The 21,791-nt window shown below is 40.8% G+C and overlaps 1 long non-coding RNA gene across 1 annotated transcript in view; it reads left to right on the top strand.

The window, feature by feature from the left end:
• The first annotated feature begins 7,510 nt into the window (after positions 1-7,510).
• The window catches only part of LOC123371937, a 30,126-nt gene continuing 15,845 nt past the window's right edge, over positions 7,511-21,791 (top strand). The window contains exons 1-2 of the long non-coding RNA XR_006580014.1: positions 7,511-7,628; positions 8,941-9,065. This is a non-coding gene — a long non-coding RNA (uncharacterized LOC123371937). The remainder of the gene's footprint in view (positions 7,629-8,940; positions 9,066-21,791) is intronic.

Genomic DNA, 21,791 nt, shown 5'->3' with positions numbered 1-21,791 from the left:
ATGATGGATTCAACCTTATGCTATTCAACCTTATTCTAAATAATGAAAATGGACATAGAAATAGGAACACATACTAAGTTTACTGGCCAACTCACTGATCACTACCAGGTACATTTCTTAGGTTACACACTTCACATGCATAGAACTGGCATACTGAAAGCCAGAATTGAAAGGAGGATGATCAATAAACTGAAGAAAGCTAACACAAACTGGAAATTATAAATAAAAAGCAAAGGACCAACCAGAAGAATGACATCTGATTAACCAGATCCATCCTATATATATATATATAGATAGATATATATATACAGGCTGGAACCTGAGACCATAGGATTCTATACTGCTGATACTACTACATCACCACCAGAGGTTTAGGCTAAGTGCCCACAGAAGGATCCTGTGAGGCTTGGATTGTCAGGAAGTACCACCCAGCAGGACCTGAGTGGCGGCCCCTCATAGCCCACTGATTGGCTGCTATCAGTACTTAAACCAGGTAGCCATGATGGAAAACTGTCTGAGCAACAATGAAATCTGCTGGTCTGTCTCTTTCAGCTGGTGATAGACCCTAGACTCTGGCTTATGACCCTAGTTTGTGCTTGAATTTGCTCTTTGACTTGTGTGTGCAACCTCTGTACCTGATCCTGATTTCCTCCTAGCCTGACCCTGCCTGCCTCCAGATGCCTGATTCTTGGTCTGCTCTCAGGCTTCTCCTGGACTCTGACCTCCTGGTACCTGGTTTGGCCTGACTCCCAACTCTTAGTCCAACCGTAGGAACTGACTGCCCTCTTCCTGGTTGTGAAACACGTAGTTTTAACAGACACCTTTTGTGCAGGTAATTCTAGAAACTGCATCTAACAACATTGGCTGTGGCTACTCACATTCTGCTATAAAACTGGCAGCATATCAAAGAGGGAAACGTTTGCTCATTTACCATTTTAATTCATCTTGCATTTACAAAGCTATTTTCTCACTGCATTTGAATGAGCCCTGCTTGTCAGCAGCGTAAGTAATTAAAGGGTTCAGTGGTTAAATATTGCTACAAGTAGTTCAAAAATAAATTGTTATTTTTCAAGACAGACTGAAAGACAAACACAGATGGATAATAAATATGGGATACATGTGCAAGTCTGTGGCTGGAAAAATAGCTGCTGACAGGATCTCTTTTCTGTCACAATTTTTCATTAAAAGAAGACAATTGTTAAAATGTCGAGTGGAAAACATGAAAGAATAAAGCAGTTTCCATTATGGCATTCAATAGTGAGCATTACAGCAAGGGAAAAATCAGTGCAAACATTACACTTGCAAACTGAAGCCAATGGTTATTGTTTCATTTGTTAAACCTTTGGATCACAGAGCTGAAACATTTAAATGAGCTATTTAAATCAAGCTAATCTTTCTAAGATTGTCCCTTTATTCAAAACATTAAATTTAATTGATATTTCAAGACAGACTACATGTTCTTTTACATCCCCTACTGCCTTAACCCCGTCTGCATGCTTTCTCTACTGGCTTTTTATTAGGTTTATTAATACCTATGCCTGAAGTAAATGAGCACCTGCCTGTTCAGGAACAATACACTATCACAGTCTCTGCCCCATCCATTAACAACAGAGTGTATTATTCACAATGAACAACAGCATCAAATCACAGCATCAAACGTACCTTTTACATATCACATACCTTGTCTATGGCCAGCATTTTTGCTATACTGAAATATTTCAAAGATCTCCTATGGGAGGAACATCTCACACTGCAGCAAAACATAACATACCAGCATCTCTCTGTTATGTCGACAGAAGGTGCTGCAACTCCCTTCTCTAGTCAATAAATTCAGTAATTCACTTCTCCGTGAATCCTGTTCTCCATATTGATCTCTGAACATGAAATGAAGCCCATTACCAAATCCTTCCCAATGTAATAACTTCTATAACTGTGAAGATCCTCCAAAGGGATTAGAAAAGTTCTAACATCCCTGTTTTGACCATACCTCCAGTTTCTGTTGGAAGAGATATCAACAAGTTTATTTAAGTACTCATACTATGAGAAATTCTTTCTGGTTATTGATTGTCAATGAATTAATGTGTAAAATGCATGATAAATGTGGAAGGGAAGATATTTAATGAGGTTTTACCAACTATTTTAGTTAACAAACAATAGGGATAGATGAATGCATTCAGAAAAAGTAGAATCCCCTAAACTTTAGCCCATTTTTACCCTCAAATGCAAACTAAACCTTTCTTTTTTTGTGGGGGTGGAGGGTCTGAAATGTGTGTTTTTGTTTTCTTTTTCTGTCTGAAAGTGGAAACGCAAAAATCACGAGAAAGCCATTTCTTGTCCCAGAACATTTCTGACACCATTTTACAGATTAATGAGGTTTGGATGCATTTTAGATGTAATGTGGAGGCTCATCCAAACCCATGCTCTGAAGTTTTGTAGTTTGCCCATCCCAAATAAATGCATTTTAATTCTTACTAGAATTAGACCCAGATTTTCAAATGCTCAATTATACACACTCAGAATTTGCATTCATGAAAGTTGGGGTTTTCACACACCCTTTTCTTCGTGTATGAGTAGTCAAAGCAGCAAATGCAAGTCCAAAAAATGAAATCGGTGTATTTGCATATGTAGAACTGGGTGAATAGTTCATAGAGAATAATTTATTATATGAATTGTACTTAAACTTCTTATAGACAGTTTTCAGAGAGAAAAGTGAACATTATCTTGAATTCATTCATCATTTGTAGTAATAAAGGGACCAGTTCTGCCAGTCTTACCCAGGATGATAACTACCTCAATCTACCAGTAGCCAATCCAGAGGACTATGCCTAGAGAAAGTATCCACTCAGTGTGAGCAAGATTGGCAGAACTGGGCCCTCAAATCATTTCTGTCAGTAGTTCTTGGCCTGTAGGTTGTTCATGAGAAGTTTGTTGTGTGACTATTCAATGACTGAACTTTCAACTATGCTGGTCAGCTTTGATTGAATAGCTCATAGACTCATAGACTTTAAGGTCAGAAGGGACCATTATGATCATACCACATGGTTTGTTTCTGTTCTCTGATTAGATAATTATGACTCGGGGGAGAGGAGGGAAATCTGGTTTCTGGTATGAATGCTCATATTTAAACATTCAAATTTCTCTTTGTGTGAATATTTTCCAATATTCACTAAAAATATGTTTGTACAAATATCTGCCAGGAAACTCATTTATTAAAATATTTATCCAAAGAATACCACAAAGAAAAAAACAAAATGAATGCAAGCAAAGGCAAAGTGCAATTGTGTAGAAGTTCATGCAAATATCAGTGGAATATTTAAGTATTTACCAAGCTCTGGTTACATCTAGTAATTGTCATGTTGTCCCTGTGTTCTTCTGTATAAAATAATTCATTTCTGGAACATATTAAGCAGAATATTACAAAGAAAGAAGATTCTCAGGGCTGAATTCTGTAAGATTCTGACATAATGTAGCTAATGACAGCTGAGTGCATTCAGCACCTCCCTGTAGAAATCATGTTGCAGGAACAGGCTCTAAGACTGGAAAATATTTTTTGTTTTGTTTTGGTTCCTGGCCCTCTTAGACAGAATTTTGGGCAGAGCTCACCAGGCTCTAAGGGTATGTGCCACAAGCCGTCCACTTCATTCCATGTTTCAATTAAGGCAACAGTCATTTGTACACTGCTGCTATTAGCCTGAATTTTGGCTTTCATCTTGATTTGGGGAGTATTTGTTTTACTTGTATATTCATGTTCAGCAGACCAGTCCATGGAAGAGAGGGATCTACATTGCATTTAATTTCTTTTTCTTCCATTTTCTTAGAATGAAAAAAGCCCCTGGGTAGGTTGTTTCGATGAGGTTGAGGCCTTTTTTTAAACACCTGTGTTAGTAAAGGATCACATGTCCTAGCAAAAGCAATATTATTTCTATAATAGTGTCCTGTTATAGATATTCTGAAGCTCTAAGGTAGGTGCTCTACTTTTTATATAGGTATTGTACTTGCATATTAAAGCTGTAAATTAAATGCGTCAATCTAAATTTCCCTGGCTCCGATGCAGCTGTCCCTGGAAGGGTGACCATATCTCATCCATCATCTTCACTGGTTACCTACCCACTCCTGAATCAAATTTAGTTTCTACCCTGGTTTACAAATCATTCCAAAATTACTTCCTTGCTTGCTGACTCCTTTCCTCCCATTTAGGCATAATCTCTGTTTCCACAACTGCAGACGTTGTTCTTTAACTTTGGGGGCCCCATCAATTCAGGATTTCATAATATATGGACATGTCTCAAATACAAATTATGAGTGAGACCTCTCTACTTAAAAGTCTGTCCACTTCTGAGCCCCCTTTCCCATACACATGCCCTTTCTTGTAACTTGCAACAGATCCACTTTACTTCCCTCTCTTTTCCAGCTCCTCCCTTTGTTGCCTCTTCCTCTTCCTCTCTTCAGCCAACCTACAATTCTTTCATGTACTTTTCCTTCCTTTTACTCTAGGTCTTCCTCTTTCCTCACTCCCCTTTTGTTCACTTCCCTGCCCATGCCCCATTCACCAGGTATTTTGATGGTTTGGCAGGAGGCATTCTCCTCCATGTGTTTTGCTCTCAATTTGCTGCCTCAGGAACTACTGAGGATGGGTGGGAGCTGGGGTTCCCCCCCTCAAGAGCAGGAGCATCAGACAGTGAGAATTATTCTGTTTGAGGAGTGGATGAAAGCAAGTTTGTGGTAGTTTCTTCTCCTGGGCTGGAGACATCTGCAGCCATTGGCACTCTGCTTCTCCCTGTCCTCTCCCTTCCCTTCATGGACTCATCAGAAGCAGCAAGGAAAGGGGGCCATCTTGGAGACACTTTCCCTGAAGGAGTGCTGCTCTTGCTGGAACCCGGCACCAGGGCTGGAGAGTAGGAGTTATATGCCTACATCCAGGGGCTGCTCTAGACATTTCGCTGCCCTAAGCAGGGCGGCATGCCGCGGGAGGCGCTCTGCCGGTCGCCGGTCCCGCGGCTCTGGTGGATCTCCCACAGGCGTGCCTGCGGAGGGTCCGCTGGTCCCGCGGCTCCACCGAAGCCATGCGGGACCAGCGGACCCTCCGCAGGCAAGCCTGCGGGAGGTCCACCGGAGCCGCCTGCCACCCTCCTGGCGACCAGCAGAGCTCCCCCCGCGGCATGCCGCCCCAAGCATGCACTTGGCCTGCTGGGGTCTGGAGCCGCCCCTGCCTACATCAGTATGAAATACTTTGCCAGGAAGTTCACTATCAACAATATGTTAACAGAGGTGCCAATGATCTCTAATCTCCTGTGTGTTCCCTATCAACCCTGCAGTAGGGACAATAGAATACCACCTCAGAGTCATAATTAGCACTGCAGCTGACAAGAGAAACTGAGTCTTCTACTTAGGTTTGGGGATGTGTGAAGATTCTTAGGGAGTCAAGAATCATAACATTACAAAAACAGTGGGAGTAAACTTCAACCTCTCTAACCACTCAGTGACAGATTTGAAGGTGGCAGTTTTACAACAAAAAAACTTCAAAAACAGACTCCAAAGAGAGACTGCTGAACTTGAATTAATATGCAAATTAGATACAATTAACTTAGGTTTGAACAGAGACTGGGAATGGTTGGGCCATTACACTAATTGAATCTCTATTTCCCCATGTTAAGTATCCTCACACCTTCTATTGGTCATCTCGATTATCACTTCAAAAGTTTTTTTTCCCTACTGCTGATGATAGCTCATCTCAATTGATTGGCCTCTTACAGTTGGTATGGCTACTTCCATCTTTTCATGTTCTCTGTATGTATAAATATCTTCTTGCTGTATATTCCAGTCTATGCATCTGATGAAGTGGGCTGTAGCTCAGGAAAGCTTATGCTCAGATAAATTTGTTAGTCTCTAAGGTGCCACAAGTACTCCTGTTCTTTTTGCAGATACAGGCTAACACGGCTGCTACTCAGAAACTTAGGAAGTCAGTTTACCCCCTTCTCTCCAGAGGATGGGATTTACATAACAGAGCGTTTTCCCTTCCACACAAAGGATAATCATATTACATAAGAGTCTTAGCTAAACCCATGCTATATATTACCAACCATGCTTAAGTATGCTTTAAATGCCCTTGAGGCCAATCTGGGTTATACTGGGCCCTTTAGTAATAACTCTTGGTTTTTCAAGCCTAGTTTGTTTTTTTCCCCTTGTAATTTTTATACACATTTCTACTAGAGTCCAATGGCGTAGCAGGGCCCATCTTGCTTCTGATCCTGCTACTCTCAAAAACCAGTCAGGGACACCTCAGGTTGAGGCAATCACCAGTGTACTTTATTTATATCTATTTTCCCTCCTGCAGCTCTATACAGAATTTTACAGCCAGCCTTCACAATCAGCAGACCAGAGCCACCCACCCCTCTTGCCTCTTCCTTTTGCTTCCCCTCTAGCCTTTATAGCCCCTGGCTAACTAGGCTGGCAGCTGTTTCTAGTTGCCAGGCAGGCACAGACCTATTCAGCCAGCTCCAATCTATTCCCCTTAATTGGGGCTGGTGTGGCAGAGAGCAGCACCTTGTCCAGCACCCTGTCACAAATGGTAAATAAATGATAGCTTTATATGTTATTTTCCTACCCCATGGAGTCTGTTTTATCAGAAATAACAGCAGTAATATAAAAAAGGGGAGAGAGTTAGATTCTAACATTACCCACCATTATAGTGGGATTAAGGAATCAGCCTTTTCCCTGGTGAAGCTAACCATAGGGTTAAGTTGGTGCAGTTAAAAACTAATTAATTTTACTCTCATTTGAGAAGATCCACCATTTTGTGAATGGCTAGCAATCAGAGAAATCACAGACAGAAACTGCAATAATTTGCAAGTGTGCTTGAAAATATTTTCAAATACCTTTATAAATTTAGTGTAGACAAGGCCTGAACTTGATAGGGTAGTTTAGCCCCTATGACTGTTTCATTGTTTATCTCCTTCAGAGTCTTCCAGAAAGAATAACAATTAGTACCAAGTATTATGTGGATAGATGTATACTAGGACCACCAACCCACTCTACACAGATCAGTGAACAGCCATTGGCTAATAACAGTTTCCATGTATTATTGATCTAGTCCATACTCAAACCATAATCTTGAGGCAGAATCTTTTCTGGTTTATGTCCAGTCTCCCGAGCTCATACATGTGAGTATATTTTTGGTAGTGAGCAGTAGCTATTTTTACATAGTGATACTTGCCCATCTGATCTGAGTTTAGAATTTAGCTACTATAAATATTAACTAATTTGGCTGTTCTTGAATGGGCACTAGGAACCAAGTTTCAACATTATGAATAAATTGTCCTCTGTTGATTAAAAAACAAGAGAGAATATATGGATTTTACATACTGCAGAAACACCACATGTGAGCATTCCATGCTGTTAACTGTTAATGCAAATCAGTGGCAATTGCAACTCCAGCTGTGTTTGCAGCTGTATGAGCTGAGCTGATAACCTAGAAAATGCCCCAAATGAACTTTTCCTCTTAGGTTCTGAAGGTAATAATGCTGATGAGTTTTGAAATTGAAGAGAAGAGAAGAATAAGCATAGGGATAGGAGCTAAATAGGAAAAAAAGAAAATTTGAGGTTTTGGGGGGTACTGACTCCAGAGCTTTGTAAGTATTTCTCTAAAATGTTTGATAGAATTCATTATTTTTTCAGAATTTTCCTTTCAAGATTTTTTTCTAGTAACTGGTTACCTTACATCTCTTGCTAATCCACCTTGAACTGTCATGCTGTTAGATCTAATCATGGTCAGGCTGAGCCAGTCTGTGGATGGGAGACCTGGAAAGTGCACTTATATGTTGCAGAGAGTAGCACTGGGGTTCAGCAGTGGAACCCTTCCCTGCAAATCAGTATTAAATTAATGCCCCAGGGTGGTGGTAATGGGTGATAAGGTACTATGGCCATGTCTTCTGAAGGAGACCTAAACCTGAAGTTCTGATTATTTGCTGGTTGTTAAATATTCAACTGCACTTGGGGAAGGATCTTAACCTTGATGCCATTGCCAGTTCACAAATTAGGCAATTACACAATTGCCTATTCAGAGGATATATATCCTCTGACGTTTCAGCTGGAAAAAGCATTCATTTTTTGTGCTATACTAGGTTATGTTTCTTAAACTGTGCAATGCTAAAGATATAAGTCCTGATCCTGTAATAATCCCCTCCAAGGGCCCATTAATCTACTCCTACTGAATCAGTTGCAGAGTCAGAACCTTTGAATATAAACACTGTTTTCTTTTACTCTCTGTATAAAGTGCAATGCACAGATATTGTTTAACATTTGTATGTAAGTGCAGTAACAACTTCTATTACTTCACTTTTCAGTGCTTTCTTGTAAAAACATTTCTTGTTCCTCATACAGACTGGCCTTGCCTCCATTCTTTGTTTTGCGGTAATTTGTAAAGAACTGAGAGTGGTTGTGACCATTCTATACATGCCATCTGCTGGAAAAATAATAAAGTTGGAACTAGCTTTGGTTTAGGTGTTTATATCCATTACCCTCCCCCTTTCAAATGTCTTTTAATGTTCCATTTCTCTCATGATACCTGTGAGAAATCAGCCAATTAAGAATGGCTGGGTTAAGCAATAGTCAGGGTTAGCAGATGTTGTTTAGTATTTTGCAGTAGTGCCCAGAGGTCTCCATGTGCATTGGGCCCCATAGTGTTAGGCCTGCTACAAACACACTGACACATTCAATGCCTCAAAGAGCCCAGTCCTTCCTGTTGTTTTCTACACTAGTTTACTGAAACTTTTATTTTTCAAATTAGATTATTTGGGTTTTGGTGAAAGTACTTTCCCTCTTTGTATTTGTACAGCACCTTGCACAATAGAGTCCCAGTCCTGAATGGGACCCATTGATACCAGCACTAAACAAATAATATAATAACTAGTAATTTCAATAAGCCTGTTTCTCTTACCACAGGTATCAAATAACTTTCATCAACTTCAATTCATGCTGAGGACAGGATTGGACCCAAGGTGTCTCCTCCTCTGCCTCCCCCACCCCCTGGAATTAACACTGATAATATGAATAGCAGAGCAACAAAGGTAGGAATTAGTTATTGAAATTTGGGTGGGGCAGGGAGCAAGGTGTGCCTGTGCAGAAACTAATTAACAACCAAAAAAAAGTTAAAAAGAATCAGCAAGAAGGAATTAATAAGTTTAGCTAATATAATATGCTATTTATTATACAAAATAGGACAATAGTAGACTCAGGTAGGATAATTAAATTAAGAACAGAATAAGTGAGGTGGGTTTTATGATGGTTTCTACCTACAGTGATTCATTCCTTTGAGTTGAGACTGGTTTTTGGTCAGATGTATTTTAGGAATATTAGTCTATTCCTATGTTCATAAAAGATAGAAATAACAGACAGATAAAGGGTAAAATTGCATTCCAAAGTCTATTCCAGCTGAAAGAATGCTTGAAAATTTTGTAGTATTCACCCCTATAAAATGATTCTGATGTTCCACCAGTATAATGTCCTGGAAAAGACACAAATAGGTGTCCTGTCAGTCTAACACGTCCCTGAGGTCCTTTTAGGAATTATAACAGAGTTTCATTTTTTTTCCATTTAGCCTGCTACATGTTATACATTTATTAACAAAATGGAACTTTAGTAGAGCTACAGTGAACTGTGTTCTCCCTTCAGGCAGACCAGCCCCTCAAAGCTCAAGGGCTTTAGCTCACAAGCTGTCTGCTGTTATGTCATCTTCTCATTGCAAATCTAAATGCACTCAACAGGCACACCATAAAGGGAAAGCCTAAAGGAAATGTGAAATAGTTCAACACTGAACTGGGGGGAAATTGACACATTGAAAAGGAAAGGAATCCACACAACCATTTTAGTGTAAGCTGATGGTTGGAGGGAGATCATGGTACCTAAATATGTTTTTTGGAGGGTGTGACAGTGTACCCCATAAGGCTTTATGGGGTGGGGGTACTCATAAATGTATGTATGATATAACTGGAATAGGGTTTTGCTACATATGCCATGTAACATATCTATTTAAAGGTTATGATCTACTGGTTATGTTCATCCTAGTTGTATGCAGGCACCATTTGTGTGTTCAAAGTTATGAACATTGGCTATATAATTGCTTGATTTCTAAGTAGCCTTAGTTAGAACATTTGGTCACTTCTTGGGAAAGGAATATGCAAAATAAGTGCTCAATCAGGAAGCATTTAACAGACAAAAGAGCTTGGAAGGCTCCAATCCACATAAGAAGTTTTCCTGGAGACATACAAGATATCATGTGGACAATGGCGTCTACCTGTAAAGACTGAGCCATGCGTGGACATGTGACTTGCCCAGGTGACTCCAGAACTCCATCTTGGAGCTGGACTTTGCATAGGGGTGAGGAAGGGGGTCTCCACCCACAAGAGAAAGTCTATTTAAATCTGTGGGAGACCCCTCCATTTTGTCTTCAGCTGGCTAAAGAAAGAGCCTCTCCACCCCATCCCACCCCCAGGATACTTAAAGGAAACTGGAATAAAGGACAGTAACTACAGGGGGCTAAAGCCTGGGTCCAGCAATCACTCACACCCCCTGTAGCCACCCCCTGTAGTTACTGTCAGCTACCCATTAACTGCTAAGCCAGCAGCCAAGCTACAAAAGAGGCATCAACTGAAACAGGAAGACCCAAGAAAAAGAGAGAGTCTCTGACCAAGACAAGCAGAGGACCTAGCTTACTGGTAAGGACAGATAGACAGTCAGATGGAGGTTTGGGGAAGTTACTATGTGGGGCTTGGGTAGATTGCTATAGGGAAGGAAAGAAGAATTGCTGGAAGACTTGCTTGTTCGTAGGGAAGGGAGGAGAGACCGTGATCCTTATTTGTAGGAGGGGAGGAGGCCATGGAGCAGTCTACAAAGTTTGGCCACTACTTCCTCAGGAGGCTGTGGAAGGAGAAAACAAGTTTTACTTCCCAACAAGGCCTACCAGACTTGCTAGAGCTTCTTGGATTTCATCAAGCAGGGGAACATTTAGCTGCATAGGCTCCATCACTATACTATCCAAAGCCTTTGTGACTTGCTCAAGAATGACCTAATGAACATGAAACAGAGGAGTTACACTCCAACTGTTCTAAGATCACCAGAATACTGGTTATCCTGGCAACAAGCTCCTTTCTAGGAACTCAGAGAAAACTCCTCTTGACACCTAGGGGACCAGGATATAAGAACACAACATTTAGGCCAGACGTTTCTGAGAAAATAGGAACACAATATTTTCTATTAACAATTCCTATAGAATCATGGACAACCAGTCTTGGCCACCTATAACAACATCTTGGTGCTTAGAAGGAATTTGCAAAGCTGCTTAGCTATCATCAATAAAGCTTGTAGCTATAGGTGAGTACTTTGAAAGTGGCAATCCCAGAACACTGGGACATAACCTGCTAGGATGCATTTTTTGTTAGAGAAACAGAGTGGGGCAAATGTTGTAAGCCTCAAATTCCACACGGTAAACCTATGCACCTCAAAATGCTCATAACTGAAAAAAGAAAAGAGAGAAAAGGAGATTCCAAAGGAGCACTCTTTAAATGCTTCCCCACAACTCCTCACCCAAACAATGGGTATCAAAGAGTATTTTATTCTTGGAGACTTATTTTTTTTATATCAGGCAACACAGAGACTGAAAGACTCATATTGCTGTGCAACAAATAATAAAATAGTAGGTTTTACTGCTGTTGTATCTCACATCAGTCACACACAGAGAGAAAGCACTTAAAGCTTCATGAGTACATTAAACTTTAAGGAGCACTGTAGTGGCATGAAAATTCGATATTGCTGTACTCCCAAGTGGCAATAATAAGTATATATTAACCCATGCGTTATGGAGAAAACTTGAGTTGCTGCTTTCAAATTGAAACACTGCCAGACAGTTCAGGGCAGGTTGGAGTGCCTTATTACCATTGTAGTGATTTGGTTTTTAACATATCTTCCCAAATCTGTCTTTTCATAGAAGACAGCAGGGTAGACCCAGCATATTTGATGTTCCAGTCACAGCCCAACAGTGTTCTGGAGTCCACTGAGGAAATATTACAAAGATGCATGTGAATCCTTTTCTACTTTGCCAAAACTGGGTAGGGCAATCCTGGAATTTTCTTGAGCAAGGGTTGTCAAATAGTGCCACCATATGTGCTGTTCATCGGTACTTTTCATACTTTGGGTATGACTGATAGCCTTCTTCATGCTGCTGTCCCTTTAAGAGTCTGGGTTAGCTGGCTCAATGTCTCCAAAAGTTCCTTTCAGGCCCTTACCCAAGAGGATCAATAGGGATGGAAAACCTGCCTCTCAGTGAAAGGCTAAAGAAGCTCAGTCTGTGTAGTTTACAGTACTGAATAAAAGGTTATAAGGTGACTTGATCCAAGTTTATATGGGTACAAGACCTCAAAGCTCTTTAATTTCCCAGGGCAAGGCATAAGTTCCAATAGAAGGAAGCTGTAGCTAGACAAATTCAGACTCGAAAAAGGCAAATTTTTAATAGGGTAATTAACCAGTAGAACATCATAGCTATTGATGTGCTAGACTTTCACTTGAATTCTTTAAATCAAGATTGGATATCTTTCTAAAAGATATAGCTCAACCAGAATCATGGGCTTGATGCAGAAATGACTTTGTGAAATTCTATACATAGGCTTGGCAGAACCTGAATTTTATTTTTTGAATTTTTAGTGTCTATTTTTAAGCATTTTAAAAATTGATTTAAATTGTCACAGCTGTGGGAAATTATGGGGAGATCAGAATGGAGAAGGTCAATCAGTAATTGTGTAATGACAATAGACATTGAGATTCAAAAAGTTAAAGCTTTATAACAATTAAAACACAAATTGTCAAAATCATATGTCAAACCTTACAAAGTGGTTGTAATACCAAAAGACCCCAGTCATCAGTGGGTGGGATAGAACCTGAGACCTTTGGAGTTTGGTGCATGAGCCTGTACTGCATGAGCTAAAAGCCAAGCGACTCTTAGCAAAGGCTGTAGAGCAGCGCGCGCGTGCGCTCCCTCTCTCTCCCTCCCCCCCATGGTCTTGGTGCCACTAGATGGGACAGAACACCACACTCAGGAGGCATGTGGGTTACATAAACACCCTTAAATCAACTCTAAGTTCTCAAGCAGCTTTTTTCTTCACGTATCTGTAAATTTCATATATCTTCACATATCTGTACATGATTATAATGGAAATATTTGTTTAGTCTTTGTGTGTGAGTATGGTGAAATCAACATTTACCAACAAAGCTAATCTTTCCAAGCCTAGTTATTACATCTGATTAATATGAAAGAGGTTTTGAAACATGGGTAAGCTAAGATAGGAATGGTCATAAGTGTCCTTTTTAACTCTGCAAATGCAAATCGCATTCTTAATAATCATTGAAATAGTATCCCTTTCTCCCCAAACCTATACAATTTTTTTGCAATATTGGCAAACCAATAAATGAACCTGTAATAGGGCCAAGAGCCTGATAAAACATTCTGTATCTGAGGAGTTGGTTGGTTCTACGCTATCACAACTTTGTCTCTTTCTCTTTTCATTTTCCCCTTTTTTTTTCTCAGTGGAAATTACCTCAGCATACAATTAATGAGTAGGCATGTTACCTCTGTCCAGGGGCGGCTCTAGCCATTTCGCCGCCCCAAGCCCGGCGGCATGCCACGGGGGGCACTCTGCCAGTCGCCAGTCCCGCGGCTCCGGTGGACCTCCCACAGACATGCCTGCGGATGCTCCACCGAAGCCGCAGGACCAGCAGACCCTCCACAGGAATGCCTGCGGGAGGTCCACCGGAGCCGCCTGCCGCCCTCCTGGCGACCGGCAGAGCGCCCCTCGCGGCATGCCTCCCCAAGCACGCGGTTGGCGTGCTGGGGCCTGGAGCTGCCCCTGCCTCTGTCTGGAATGGCTCTCATTTCTTTTGGTTCACTTGCAGATTGGCACCTTAAGCTTATCACAGACAATTTGTAAATGCATCAGTTTTTGCTCCAGTGTTTTATGTAAGATGGGATAAGATGATGGATTCAAGGAGAAAAAGAAGACTACCAGGGTGGAAAGAGTTCTCAAATCTGAAAAGGTAATTAGAGGAAGAAACAGGAATTTTCCAGAAGCTGGTTATGCTAGGAACAAATATCAAAGGATGCCCCCAAAAGTGTGAATATGAGCTGAAGAAGAGCTGCGTGTAGCTTGAAAGTCCAATAAAAGATATCACCTTGTCTCTCTAATAGTAAGTTTGCAGCTCAGCAGATTCACCATATAATTTTAGCTCTGCAGCTAGAATGTGGAACACAATATTCTCTCACCATGCCCTTATTTTCTGCATCTACAAATAGATAATGGAACAGCCTCACTCAGTTAGTAGATTCTCCAGGTTTCATAAACCAATTGGCTTATCGTGGGTAAATATATCAAAATATGACGATTAGTAACTCTCTCCAGCAACATTTTGGGAAGCCAGTAGGTTGGTTTTGAAAGGTAGCATAATCCCCTATTATGCAGCAGTAAAGAGTTTCAAGGAGGAACTAGACAGCTTAGAAAGGGGTAGAGGAATGTGCCAAAATGGAGAATTTTTTTAAAAGGGAAAAAAAAGTGTGATCTGTTTGAGAATAATGGAAAACAGGATACAAACTCTTAAATCTTAATTTTACTGTCCTGTGACTAAACCCAGAAATTCTTGGCCAGATTTATCTTTGGCTCTCCCAAACCAAGAACAATCCCCATCATTAGAAATCACACCAGGCATTCTTATTCCACGTTTTAGCAAAGACTTTCACAGTTTCCTAATTCCTACCAAAGACATTCCCAATGGGAGTTTAACTACTGACTTCAGTGTTAGCTTAACTCCCACTGATCACTTTTGAAACTCCTTCTCTTATTCTCTGTCTCTGCTTATTTTACATCCACTCAGCTTCCAGATCACTAGTTAATAACACTTTATTGCTAAAGAAAGGGAACGCTCATTCTAAATTTGCCTCCAATGTACCACTTACCTAATTAAACTCAAATATCAAGGTTCTTATTAAGGATTAGATTTTGGCACTGCCCAGTGGGGAAGGATTATGCCTCAGGGAGACTCGATCTCTCAAAGTACTTTTCAGTGTGCAGTAAGAGTGCACAGGATAGCAAAGCTTGCTCCCTCTAGAGCACCTGGCCCAATCTACAGCTGGCGTAGGTGGAGCATAGGTCCATGGCCTAACCTCCTTGCTTTGGGGTGATTTGCCTGACTTTTGCTTGGAGCATGTGGTGGGTGCAGCTGTGCAATGCTAAAGGTTCTGAGATGGTGGTTTTGTCCAGAATAAAAATTCTGCATAGCGATTCAGAAACAGAAATCTGACTGGCAGTGAAATCTCAACACATTTCAATTGTTGCAGGAAAGGCTATCCCCTCTGCCCTTGCTTTAGAACTCCTAGCTAAAGGAGTCTAAATAATCCTATGCATTTCAAGTACTTACTATTGGTTTAATAAAGTTCCACTTGTTCAACTTAATCTGCACTAGGCTTCATTCTTTGTAAATAAAACATGGTGGCAGTGTCTGAGGTGGGTTTGCTGCAGTGCAGCTGTAGTGCAGCAGCAGTGCAGTTCTGAATCCATCCAGTAGAGGACAGCAGTATACTTACACATTTTTAAATCAAAAGCACTTCCTGTGCACAAATATTTGCTAATAAATGTTCCATTTTACCTAGTAAGCAAGGATTCATACTGGTATTGTATGTATTTTCTTCACATAAAAATCAGCATGAAATAGTCCTTTTTTTAAAAATATCATATAAAAGTAAATAAACAACATGTTGAGACTTGAAGTCTGGTGCCTCTAGATTGTCCACTAGTAATATGTGTTCAATAAAAAAACTACAGATGACTAAAGGATAGGAAAAACAACAACAATATAATAGCTCTAAAAAGTGCCTGTCAGCTATTCTTATACCGAATTGATTGGTTATATGAAAGATGTTAAGTGAGTGGTTGATCTATTGTTATGCTTTCATCCCAGTGTTGCAAATGTGTTCCTATTAATTATTATTGTTTACTATTTGCATTGAAATTTCACCTAAGAGCCCTGGTTCTGGATCAGGACCCTGCTTTGCTAGGTACTATACAAACATAGAACAAAAACAACAGTTCTTGCCCCAGAGACAGGGCCGCCCCGGGGGAGGGGCGGGGCAAGTAGGGCAATTTGCCCCGGGCCCTGCAGGGGCCCCCACGAGAGTTTATTTTTGGGCCCCTAGAGCGGGGTCCTTCACTCACTCCGGGGGCCCCGGAAAACTCTCGCGGGGCCTGGGTCCCTGGAGCTTCTTCCGCTCCAGGTCTTTGGCGGTGGGGGGTGCCAGGTTCTGCTTTGGTGGTAATTCGGCCGCGGAGGGCTCCCGCCGCGGGTCTTCGGGGCACTTCGGTGGTGGGTCCCGGAGCGGAAGGACCCCCCACCACCGAATTACCGCCGAAGCGGGGGCCCCCCACCGCCGAAGACCCCAGGCCCCCTGAATCCTCTTGGCGGCCCTGCCCAGAGAGCTTGCAATGTAAGTTATGTATAGTGCCTAAAAATTCAACCTAGTTAAAGAGATTGATACAAGCAGAAGTTAAAACTAATAATAACTTATTATCTCTTTTATTTAATTTGGTATTGTTTACCTAGAGCACAAATCCTTCAGCAAACTTAACAGTGTGGATGTATAAAATTCTATTTGCTTGTTGAAGAAATGTATTCAATAGTGGCAAAAACAAAGTAGATCTATGAAGTTCTTAAAAACAAAAAAAGAAAAGGAGTAACTTATAAAACTTCCAAACAGAGAGAAAATTTTCAATTAATTTCAGAATTGTCCTTCAGACTGAAACCTTTGACATGCAAGCTCCCTAGCCAATGCTGTTTTAAATAACCTCCTTCACTGTTGAAAGAAACATTTGGCTGCAAGGAAAATTTCCTCCTTGCAGCCCACAGAGTTGAGAGCTCTGAAAAACAAGATTGTAGGACTGCAGGGGAGGAGTGGAGAGGGAGGAGTATATGACAAATCTACAGTAATTCTGCTCATTACCTTGACAGTGAGCTCTAATATGGCCAATAAATTCTCTCCATTTTCACTTGACATGAAAAGCAAGAATTGGGGGCTTAAAACAGTTCATGACTAGAGCTGGGTGAAAATGGATTTTTTTTTTTATTAACTGGTAATTCAAAGCATTTTTTAAATTTTTTCAAGCTTGAACTGAAAGATATCATATTTTTAATTTCCAGCAAATAGAAAAGTTTTGTGGTTTTTTTTAAAGTTGTTTCAAATTGAACAAAATGTTTTTTAAAAATTATTTGAAATCAAAATGAAAAAACATTTTGATTTGTTTAAGGAAATTCCTAAACAAAATGTTTTGAATCAAAATGTTTCATTTAAACATTCAAAATAAATTGTTTATATTTTTCAGAACTTATTTTTAATTGTTGTGGGTTTTTTTTTGTTTGTTTTTTGTTTTTTAAGCCAAAGAAGTTTGGCAAAATTGACAAGAATATGTGAAATGTTTTGGTGTCATCAGACTTGCATTTCTTGCCAAAAAAATTTTGCCTGACAAATTTCACCCACCTCAGTACTATTTATACAGGGCTGGATCATCAATTTGTAATCGGCCATTGGTAAGAAGCAATGTGTTACTTGGGGCTGCTTCCTAGACTCAAAATCTCCCTCTTGGCCCACCTACTGCTTAAACGGGGAGACACCACAACAGGTCTATACCGACACAGAATATGTTCCCCATTGTACCAGTGTAGCCAATCCATTTTCACCCCTATATGCCCACTTGCATGAGAGAGGGATATAGAAGGTCTGTGGCTCCTGCTAAACTCTGCTTTCTGAAAGCAGTAGTATGGCACACTAGTGCCTCCTTATTCCCTTGGGGCAGCATGGCAAACATAACCTAGCCCATGAGGATTTAAGTGTGCTGGGTGCTTTATAGACTATTTAAGACCGTGTAGGAACCTCAAGGAGCTTACAGTCTAAGACCAGACAAAATGCAATAGGTGAAGATAGACAATAGAAGGATAGTAGAGTGGGAGATGGGTTTGTTAGTAATCTTTATTTCCACTGTCTGTACACTTCTCTGTTAGGGTAGCTGTATCTAATTATTTATAGGTCAGCATAGCAGGGGGCAGAAATATAAGGGAAAAACTGAAGTGGAGGAAAGGGAAGAGGAACGGGCAGTTGAAAGGGTAGAGAGGGATAGGCAGGGAAAAGGAGAGAATAGATGAGCATGCCCCCTATATCCTGCCTCTGTGCAGCAGAGAAGTACAAGTTCTCCAGTACCAAGCCGTTACAGTGTCAATAGAAATTTTTTAAGCACCCCATCTCTTCTCTCCATTCCTCACTTTCTACACTGCTCTTCCTCCTACAACTGTTGTGTAAATTGACATAGCTTTATTGACTTGAGCTGAGGATCTGGCCAGATGTGCATATCTTACAGATATTTAACTGGTGGGTTGTTTTTTTATTTTTATTTTTTTTCCTAACAGTCACAAAATATTTGTAATGGTCTTTCTTTTGAATCGATGGTACTATTGTGTCTTTGTGCACAACAAAACTTCTTCTCCCACTGGGATTCTTTTTAAAAGAAAAGTTGACCTATAGTATGTTAGATGCCAAAAGCAGACAATATTGTGAAGTACAGCTTCCATTTTAGTGTTTGCTGAAGAAGAAAATACCCTAGCAGTAAATCACATCATACTGACAAACAGGTTTTGTAGTAGCAGTACCCTGCTTGGTCTTATATTAACTGTATAGCCCTTTGACAACCTGTTTGTGTGTACATAAATTGAACAAATATTTAGGTAGAGATTTACTGGGCAGTACCCACTTTTCTGTGTTATGGATTGCTCATATATCTTCACATATCATTTCTACTGATCATTTTTCAATACAACAGCAGTTTTAAAGAAAGCCAAACTATGTGAAATTTACTTTGATTAAATGTTCAGTTTCCCTCCTCTGCTGTCACACATAATTTTTAAAAAAAGTACTGGTAAAAAGTATTGATTTTAATTCTACGTTTTGTCAAAACTGAAGGAAATTGGAAAAAAAAAATCACTAATATTTTCAGGGCTGCCCAGAGGATTCAGGGTGCCTGGGGCAAAGCGGAGGAGCTGCGGTGCTTGTACTCACCCAGCGGCGGGGGGCCCTTCAGTTGCTCCACATCTTCGGCAGCACTAAAGGGCCCCCCGCTGCCGAAATGCCACTGAAGACCTGGACCGCCACCAGGCCACGGCTCGCGGGGCCCCTGCAGGGCCCAGGGCCTGGGGCAAATTGCCCCACTCCCCCCCCCCCCCCGCCCAGGCGGCCCTGAATATTTTATGTGCAAAGTGTTTCATGTAAGTTTCCTTAAAGTACACTTAATTAACAACTTCCTGTCACTAATTCTCTCATACACAAAGTTCATCAGGCTGTGTTCTTTATAAAGGACTAAACTTTAGTTTAGTTTTAGTGTTTAGTACATTGTCTATATAATATGCTCCTCACTGATTTATTTTGAAGATACAACAGTTTACAATAGTATTATATTGGTGGAAGCGTACTATGTTGTAGGATAGGTCTACACTTGTGGTGGCATGTAAAAACATTGCACACCCAGCTAATATTGGTAAAAATAGCAGTATGGAATGTGAGGCACTGCTTAGAGTAGAGACACACCAGAACTCTAGGATATATACCCTGTATGGCTCTCTACAAGCCCAAGCAATGCCTCCCAATCTATGCATCTAGATAAGGAATTATCACTCCCATTTTACAGCTTGAGAATCAAGGCACAGACTTGAATCAGCAAAGCACTTGAGAATGTTTTATTTTGCTTTGGTGAATATGGATGAACTTAAGCACATTCCCAGATGCTTTGCTGACTCTGGACCCAAGTGATTTACACAAGGCCAAACAAGGCTCAATCCAAAGGGATTTAGGAGCCTCAATCCAAAATTTAGATCCTCAAACCTCTGCTCAGCTGCTGCCTAACCCTTTAGGGACCTAAATTCCCTATGCATCTAAATCTCTGATGATAAAGTGTCCCACACACTGAAAAATCTTCCAGTGGGCATATGAACAGATGCCTAAATCCTGATGCATGGCTCATGTGTATTTCCCCAGTGGGATTCACAAACCAGGTGTTTCCCTACCTATCGCACCTGTAGGGACCAATGCAGTAAGCATGTTCTTAGGCAGAAGACCAGCTTCAATCCCTCTGCTATCTAATGTGGAGAAAGTATTTGAATCCAGGTCTCCAATATCCTAGGTCAGTGTCTCAGTTTCTCCTGCTAGAGCTGTTCCACATTGTATAAATAATTATATTAATTGCAGATTCCAGGCCCTGCTCCATCTCCCTCCTTCCAGGTGGGTGCCTTAGTCATCAGGATATAGAGTCATTCTTACTGTCTCTCTGGACCAATGAATATCCAAGATAAATGCTCCAACTGGTGGGATATTGGGTGACAGGGGGGACCGCATCCGTGGCCTTTCTTGAAAAAGGGCTGACCTGGTTTAGCCACCTAGCCCTAGGAGAGGGTCCATAACTGTGAATTCTGAGTGAAAATAAGCACCTCTCTCTGATCTGGATTTAGGTACCTAATTTCGTTTGAGGGGCAGGGCTTGGTATTTTCTGCTGGATAATTTAGGTGGCTCCCCACTCAGCTTGCTGGCTTTTATTAATTGTATTCTGAGGTGTCTAACTCTCACCATGCATTGCATAGGAAGCCTGGATGCCTAACTTGGGGCTGAAGATTCCACTGGGGTGCAGGGTTCCTTAAGTTAGGCATTGCAATGCTGAGACCCCTTTGTGGATCCTGCCCACAGGAAATCTGTGCCAAAGGCAAGACTTGAGCCCAGCACTCCTGAGTCCCAGGCTAGTGCCTCATCCACAAGACCATCCTTTCTCCCTTTCGTCACATGCAAATAGTCAAACTAGAATCAGGTATCTAAAAGTGTGTCTCATCTTCAAGCTGGGGGGTGTAATTTCCAATTTGAGGAGACATGCCTGTGTTGGATCTGATAGAACACGCATGCTAAAAATAGAGTGCAGCCATGAGTGGCAGGAGGGGCTTGCTGCCCTGCGTATGTACCCATCTAAGACATTAGGCACATGCTCTGGGTGGCTAGCCCCTCCTGCCACTCATGTTACTGTGGCTAAATTCTGTTTTGAGCATGCTAACTCAATCAAAGCTAACTCGGGTATGTCTCTCTGAGTTGGGAATTATATCCAGAATTCAAAGGGTAGACTTACCCTTTGATGGCTGCTTTTAAGATATTTTTAGTGGTGTTTTAGATATGCTGGTCCCAAGATATTAGAGAGGGAAGATAGGTAAAATAATATCTTTGACTGGACCAACTTCTGTTGGTGGAAGAGACAGGCAAGTTTTTGAACTAAACAGAACTCTTCTTCAAGTCTGATAGCCAGTTTATTCCCACTAAAGCCCATATCATGACTCAGCAACTACCATACTCCTTTTTTTGCATTACCAGTGGTTGTAAAGAACATATGAAATTGATATTAATGGGGTACTATATACATTGAGTCATTATAGATTAAAATAAATGTTTGTTAATACATTATGCTTTATGTATTTAAAAGTACCTTTGCATAAATATAATGAATGTAACAGAATGTATTTAGGGCACATTCCACATTTTCTTATGATTTCAATGCACAAATGAAGTTTTATGACTATAACTACTACTTAATGCTACATAACAGTAAGTACATTAAAGAAATGTTATTCACTTTAATTATAGATAAAGCAAGCAGCAGATAATGGCAGAAAGCAAACTGAATGTGGCCAAA

Source organism: Mauremys mutica, chromosome 5 (assembly GCF_020497125.1).
Source record: "Mauremys mutica isolate MM-2020 ecotype Southern chromosome 5, ASM2049712v1, whole genome shotgun sequence".
In the NCBI taxonomy this organism is placed as follows: Eukaryota; Metazoa; Chordata; order Testudines; family Geoemydidae; genus Mauremys; species Mauremys mutica.
The sequence above is the reverse complement of the archived record's forward strand: the minus strand, read 5'-3'. Positions and strand labels throughout refer to the sequence as shown.